The sequence below is a fragment of the Anolis sagrei genome, chromosome Y (assembly GCF_037176765.1).
Source record: "Anolis sagrei isolate rAnoSag1 chromosome Y, rAnoSag1.mat, whole genome shotgun sequence".
NCBI lineage: Eukaryota > Metazoa > Chordata > Lepidosauria > Squamata > Dactyloidae > Anolis > Anolis sagrei.
Window position 1 is genome coordinate 78,947,590 of NC_090035.1, and position 6,000 is coordinate 78,953,589.

General features: G+C 45.6%; 1 protein-coding gene across 1 annotated transcript in view; it reads left to right on the forward strand.

Annotated features, from left to right (window-relative positions):
• Positions 1-5,063: 5,063 nt before the first annotated feature.
• Positions 5,064-6,000, forward strand: part of LOC132781086 (suppressor of cytokine signaling 5-like) — a 16,393-nt gene continuing 15,456 nt past the window's right edge. The window contains exon 1 of the mRNA XM_067461500.1: positions 5,064-5,258. The gene's annotated coding sequence lies outside the window, so the exon portion shown is untranslated. The remainder of the gene's footprint in view (positions 5,259-6,000) is intronic.

Here is a 6,000-nt window from a genome sequence, read left to right on the forward strand (position 1 = left end):
TGTAAGGGATCACAGGTTTAAGGTGAAGAAATCCACAGAGTCCAATAGGTTCTGGTAAGACACCGCTTATTCAAGCTGATCAGCATGAGGTGAACAGACAGCCCTTCTGCAAGGGCTTCCACAGACTGCCGCCCCCTCCTTGGCTTTTTGCAAACCTTTATACTCGAGTAATACAAGGGTTTTTTGGTCATGGAAAGTACTCTCTTTCCAGCCCCCCTCCCTTGACCTTTTGATGGAAAGTACCTTCTTGCACCTGCAGACTTTGCGCTTAACCACAAACCAACTTCCTATGTAAGCTCAAACTTTGTATGACCTCTACATGTCACTTCTTGTTTTTAAAACATTTTCCTCCGTGCTGCTCCTTTTCTACGGGGAGGGGGTACATTTCTTATGTTTCTTTACTAAAGGCTTTAAAAAGTAAAGGTAGACCCCTGACATTAAGTCCAGTCATGTCTGACTCTGGGCTGAGGCTCTTGACCTTCATGGGGAGCAAGGCTGTATTCCTCGCCCAGGGAAAAGAGGAGAGACTGCAGGGCAACTTCTTGCCCCCTGGCACAAGGTAGACCCCATTCTGGGCAACCTTTTTGGGCCAAAGGACTGTGCCATTGAAGGCGCTTGTGTGTCTGAGAGAGAGAGAGAGATTTATGTTTTATCTTCTCCCTTTGTGTTTCCCTTTCTGTACATAATAATAATGTGTTGTGCTCCTGACAATAAAGGCTTCAGTTCCTTTTCTGTCTTGAGTATCTGGTCCCATTCTTTTGTAAGGGATCACGGGTTTAGGGTGAAGAAATCCACAGAGTCCAATAGGTTCAGGTAAGACGCCGTTTATTCAAGCTGATCAGCATGTGGTGAACAGACAGCACTTCTGCAAGGGCTTCCACAGACTGCCGCCCCCTCCTCGGCTTTTTGCAAACCTTTATACTCAAGTAATACAAGGGTTTTTTGGTCATGGAAAGTACTTTCTGTTGCAACCCAGATCAGGAAACAAGACCATAAGATTAAATCCACCACACTTGACTGTGGGAAAAAACAATCCTTTTTTATTGATGAAAAAATGGTTACGAAATAGAGGAAAATGCAAAGTCAAAAAGCCACAGTAAAACTCAGCAGTCAGGAATATCTCCGAACTAGATCAAAATTCCAAAAGCAACACTAGAAAACCTGGAACCTGTTAGTATCTCACTAACCATACTTGGAACTAGAAATCTCTGGGAATGCAGGCCATGGGAAACGGGAACTCAGCCAAGGTAATGCCTCAGTCTAAACGATGCTTGATCTGACAAGACAGCCCGGGGGGGAGACACTTTAAAGAAACTGTTTCGGGACACGCCTCCAGGCTTGGAAGCCTCCTTCTGCTTTAATCTACTTGACCTTCGCAGACTCTGTGATTCACTCCTGTTTTCCCAAATCTGCCTTCTTCTATCCTCATTAAAAAAGGCAGGTGTTAACTCCTCTGGAGAGTTATCACCGCTTGACCCTGAAACATCCTCATCAGGATGTTTAGTTTCACTTTCCCAGCCACTGCCCTCAGAATCAACAGTTTCCAAACCATTAGGGAAAAATACATGTTCAGTAGCATCAGGAAATACAATCATAGAATCAGGTTCAGGTTCACACGGAGGCTGAACCCCAACACTCTTTCCAGCCCCCCTCCCTTGACCTTTTGATGGAAAGTACCTTCTTGCACCTGCAGACTTCGTGCTTAACCACAAACCAACTTCCTATGTAAGCTCGAACTTTGTATGACTTCTACATGTCACGTCTTGTTTTTAAAACACTTTCTTCCGTGCTGCTCCTTTGCTACAGGGTACATTTCTTATGTTTCTTTACTAAAGGCTTTAGCTATTGCGAATTTCACTCAAAGCCCCTTGCTTAGTTATTGTTAATTTCACTCAAAGACCCTTTCACTCTGACTTTTCTCTCCTGGTGGGTTTGAAGCAAAGAGAGAAGAATATGCTTTAGGACAGTGGTTCTCAACCTTCCTAATGCCTCGACTCCCTTAATACAGTTCCTCTTGTTGTGGTGGCCCCCAACCACAACATTATTTTTGTTGTGATGTCATACCTGTAATTTTGCTAATGTTATGAATCATAATGTACATATCTGATATATAGGATGTATTTATTTGTATATATTTGGGCATACCCAATATGCCCAAATTTGATGTATATATTTGGGCATACCCAATATGCCCAAATTTGAATACTGATGGGGTTGCGGGGATTGATTTTGTCATTTGGGAGTTGTAGTTGCTGGGATTTATAGTTCACCTACAATCAAAGGGCGTTCCAAATTCCACTAATGATAGAATTGGGTCAAACTTGCTACACAGAACTCCCTTGTCTTGCCTGGAAGGGTTTGGTGGGCATTGACCTTGAGTTTGGGAGCTGTAGTTCACCTACATCCAGAGAGCACCGTGGACTCAAACCATGACGGATCTGGACCAAACTTGGCACGAATACGCAAGGCAAAGGCAAAGCCCAAGTTTGCCCATGAGACCTATGTAAATAAAAGACATGTCAAGACCTATGTAGTAAACAAAACCTGGGTCCTTATATTCAAAGTTTTAACCTTTAAAGCCCTAAACGGTTCTGGCCAAGATTACCTGTCTGAATGTACCTCCTGTTATGAACCATCATGAAGTTTAAGATCTTCAGGAGAGGCCCTGCTCTCGATCCCACCGCCGTCACAAATGCAATTGGTGGAAACGAGAGACAGGGCCTTCTCAACAGTGGCCACCCGCCTGTGGAATTCCCTCCCCAAAGACATCAGACTGGTCACCGGAAACTCAAGACTTGGCTGTGGGACCATGCATTTGACCATTGAAGAAGACCTGAGCAATGAATTGACCCGGACCCAGATTTTAATTGGTGTGTTTTAACAACTATTTATTTTAATGTTTTGTTTTAATGAATTTGTTGATTGTTCTTATTATGTTGGCACCGAATGGTGTTTGCTGCGAGGCTGCCCTGAGTCCCCCCTCGGGGGTGAGAAGGACGGGGTACAAGTATATGAAATAAATAAAAATAAATATTATATCCATGAGTCAATGTAAGTATTGCACTTTATCTCTTTGACCCAGGTGTGTAGGCCTGTGTAAATAAAAACATAGTCAATCTATATAAATAAAAACGTAAAGTTTGTTTGTGGGATTAATATAACTCAAAAACCACTGGACAAATTGACACTAAATTTGGACACTATACGCCTAACAGACCAATGAGTGACCACCACACATAACCCCCTCCCCCAAAAGTGGAAAGGACTTAAAAGCCCCAGAAAGCTAAATGACGAAAAGCTAAATGACAATACAGGAAAAAAGGGAAGGAAGAGGGAGGAAAGGAGAGAGAGAGAGAAAGGAAGGAAGGAAGGAAGGAAGGAAAGAGGGAGGAAAAGAAAGAAGGAAAGAAAGAAGGGAGCATGGAAGCAAAGAGTGAAGGAAGGAAGGAAAGAGGTTGAGAAGGAAGAAAGAAGAAAAAGGGATAGAAGGAAGCATGGAAGCAAAGAGTGAAGGAAGGAAGGAAGGAAGGAAGGAAGGAAGGAGAGAGGTAGAGAGGGAAGGAAGAGAAGGTAAGAAAAAGGTAAGGAAGGAAAGAGGTAGAGAAGGAAGAAAGGAGAGAAAGAAGGATGAAAAGAAAAAAGGGGGGAAGGAAAGAAAGGTGGAAAAGGAAAAAAGAGAAGAAAAAAGGAAAGGAAGTGGTAGAGAAGGAAGAAAGGTGAAAAAGGGGGGTGAAAAGAAAAAGGGAAGGAAAGAAAGAGGTAGAGAAGGAAGGAAGGGAAGGTAAGAAAAAAGGAAAGGAAGGAAAGAGGTAGAGAAGGAAGAAAGGAGAGAAAGAGGGATAAAAGAAAAGGGGGAAGGAAAGAAAGAGGTGGAAAAGGAAGGAAGGGGAGAAGGAAAGAAGAAAGGAAAGGAAGGAAAGAAGTAGAAAAGGAAGAAAGGAGAGAAAGAGGAAGGAAAGGAAAGACAGAAGTATAGATAGAAGCAAAAAGCAAAGGAAGGAAAGAGGTAGCGAAGGAAGAAATGAGAGAAAGGGAAGAAAAAAGGAAAGGAAGGAAAGAGGTAGAGAAGGAAGAAAGTAGAGAAAGAGGGAGAAGGAAGAAAGGAGAAAAAGAAGGATGAAAAGAAAAAGGGGGAAAGGAAGAAAGAGGCAGAGAAGGAAAGAAAAAAAGGGAAGGAAGGAAAGAGGTAGGGAAGGAAGGAAGAGAAGGTAAGGAAGGAAAGGTAGAGAAGGAAGAAAGGAGAGAAAGAGGGATGGAAAGAAAAAAGGGGAAAGAAAGAAAGAGGTAGAGAAGGAAGGAAGGGAAGGTAAGAAAAACGGAAAGGAAGGAAAGAGGTAGAGAAGGAAGAAAGGAGAGAAAGAAGGAGAGAAGAAAAGAAAGAAAGAAAGAAGAGAAAGAGGGAGGAAAAGAAAGAAGGAAAGAGAGAAGGAAGCATGGAAGCAAAGAGTGAAGGAAGGAAGGAAAGAGGTTGAGAAGGAAGAAAGGAGAAAAAGAGGGATGAAAAGAAAAGGTGAAAGGAAAGAAAGAGGTAGAGAAGGAAAGAAAAAAGGGAAGGAAGGAAAGAGGTAGAGAAGGAAGAAAGGAGAGAAACAGGGAGGGAAGAAAAGAAGGAAAGACAGAAGTATGGATAGAAGCAAAAAGCGAAGGAAGGAAGGAAAGAGGTAGAGAAGGAAGAAAGGAGAGAAAGAGGGAGGGAAGGAAATAAGGAAAGACAGAAGTATGAATAGAAGCAAAAAGCGAAGCAAGGAAGGAAAGAGGTAGAGAAGGAAGAAAGGAGAAAAAGAAGGATGAAAAGGGGGAAAGAAAGAAAGACGTAGAGAAGTAAAGAAAAAAAGGGAAGGAAGGAAGGAGGAAGGAAGGAAGGAGAGAGCGAAGGAAGGAGGGAAAGAAGGAAGGAGGGAAAGAGGGAGGGGAGGTTGGCCACAGCAACCCGTGTCGGGTTCAGCTAGTGAACTCACCCTGGTCTGCCTGCCTGCCTGTCCCTGTTCTGCAGGTGGAGGCGCTGCGGCAAGCAAGGCAAGGCGCACGGAGGAGGTTCCCTCTCGCTGCCTTTCGGTTGGCTCTCCTCTCGCGTCTGTTCGTGGCCACCACCCAGGAAGTGGCCTCTGGCCTTGCCCTCCCCTTCTCCTCCTTCCTAGCCTTCCTTCTTCCCCGGCTGGACCCATCCCGAGCCGGCCACCGGCCTTGGAAAGGCGGCCCCTTCCTTCCATCCATCCATCCATCCTTGCGCGCCGTGCGCCCTGGGCGCATTTGGAGAGGTGGGTCCCCTTTTGGAGAGGTGGAGGGGGGCGCGTCTTTCGGGGGGCCAAAGCGGGGCCTCCCCAAGTCGGTTTTGGATAGGAAGGGGGGCAAATAGAAGACCAAAGGATTGAGTACTCACGGTGGGAATTTGGGGGCCAGGGCTTGAAAGGAAGGGGGTGCATTTACACTGTGAAATGAAGGCAGTTTCAGCACCGCCATGGCTCAATGTTGTGGAGGAGAGGTGGGTCCCCTTTTGGAGAGGTGGAGGGGGGCGCGTCTTTCGGGGGGCCAAAGCGGGGCCTCCCCAAGTCGGTTTTGGATAGGAAGGGGGGCAAATAAAAGACCAAAGGATGAAGTAGTCGTAGTGGGAATTTGGGGGCCAAGGCTTGAAAGGAAGGGGGTGCATTTACACTGTGAAATGAAGGCAGTTTCAGCACCGCCATGGCTCAATGTTGTGGAGGAGAGGTGGGTCCCCTTTTGGAGAGGTGGAGGGGGGCGCGCCTTTCGGGGGGCCAAAGCGGGGCCTCCCTGTATCGCTTTTGGATAGGAAGGGGGGCAAATAGAAGACCAAAGGATTGAGTACTCATGGTGGGAATTTGGGGGGCAAGGCTTGGAAGGAAGGGGTGCATTTACACTGTGAAATGAAGGCAGTTTCAGCAATGCTATGGAAACCTAGGAGTTGCAGTTGGAGTCTTTGGCAGAGAAGCCCAAATACCTTGTCAAACGACAACTCCCAGGATTCCAAAGCATTGAGCCATG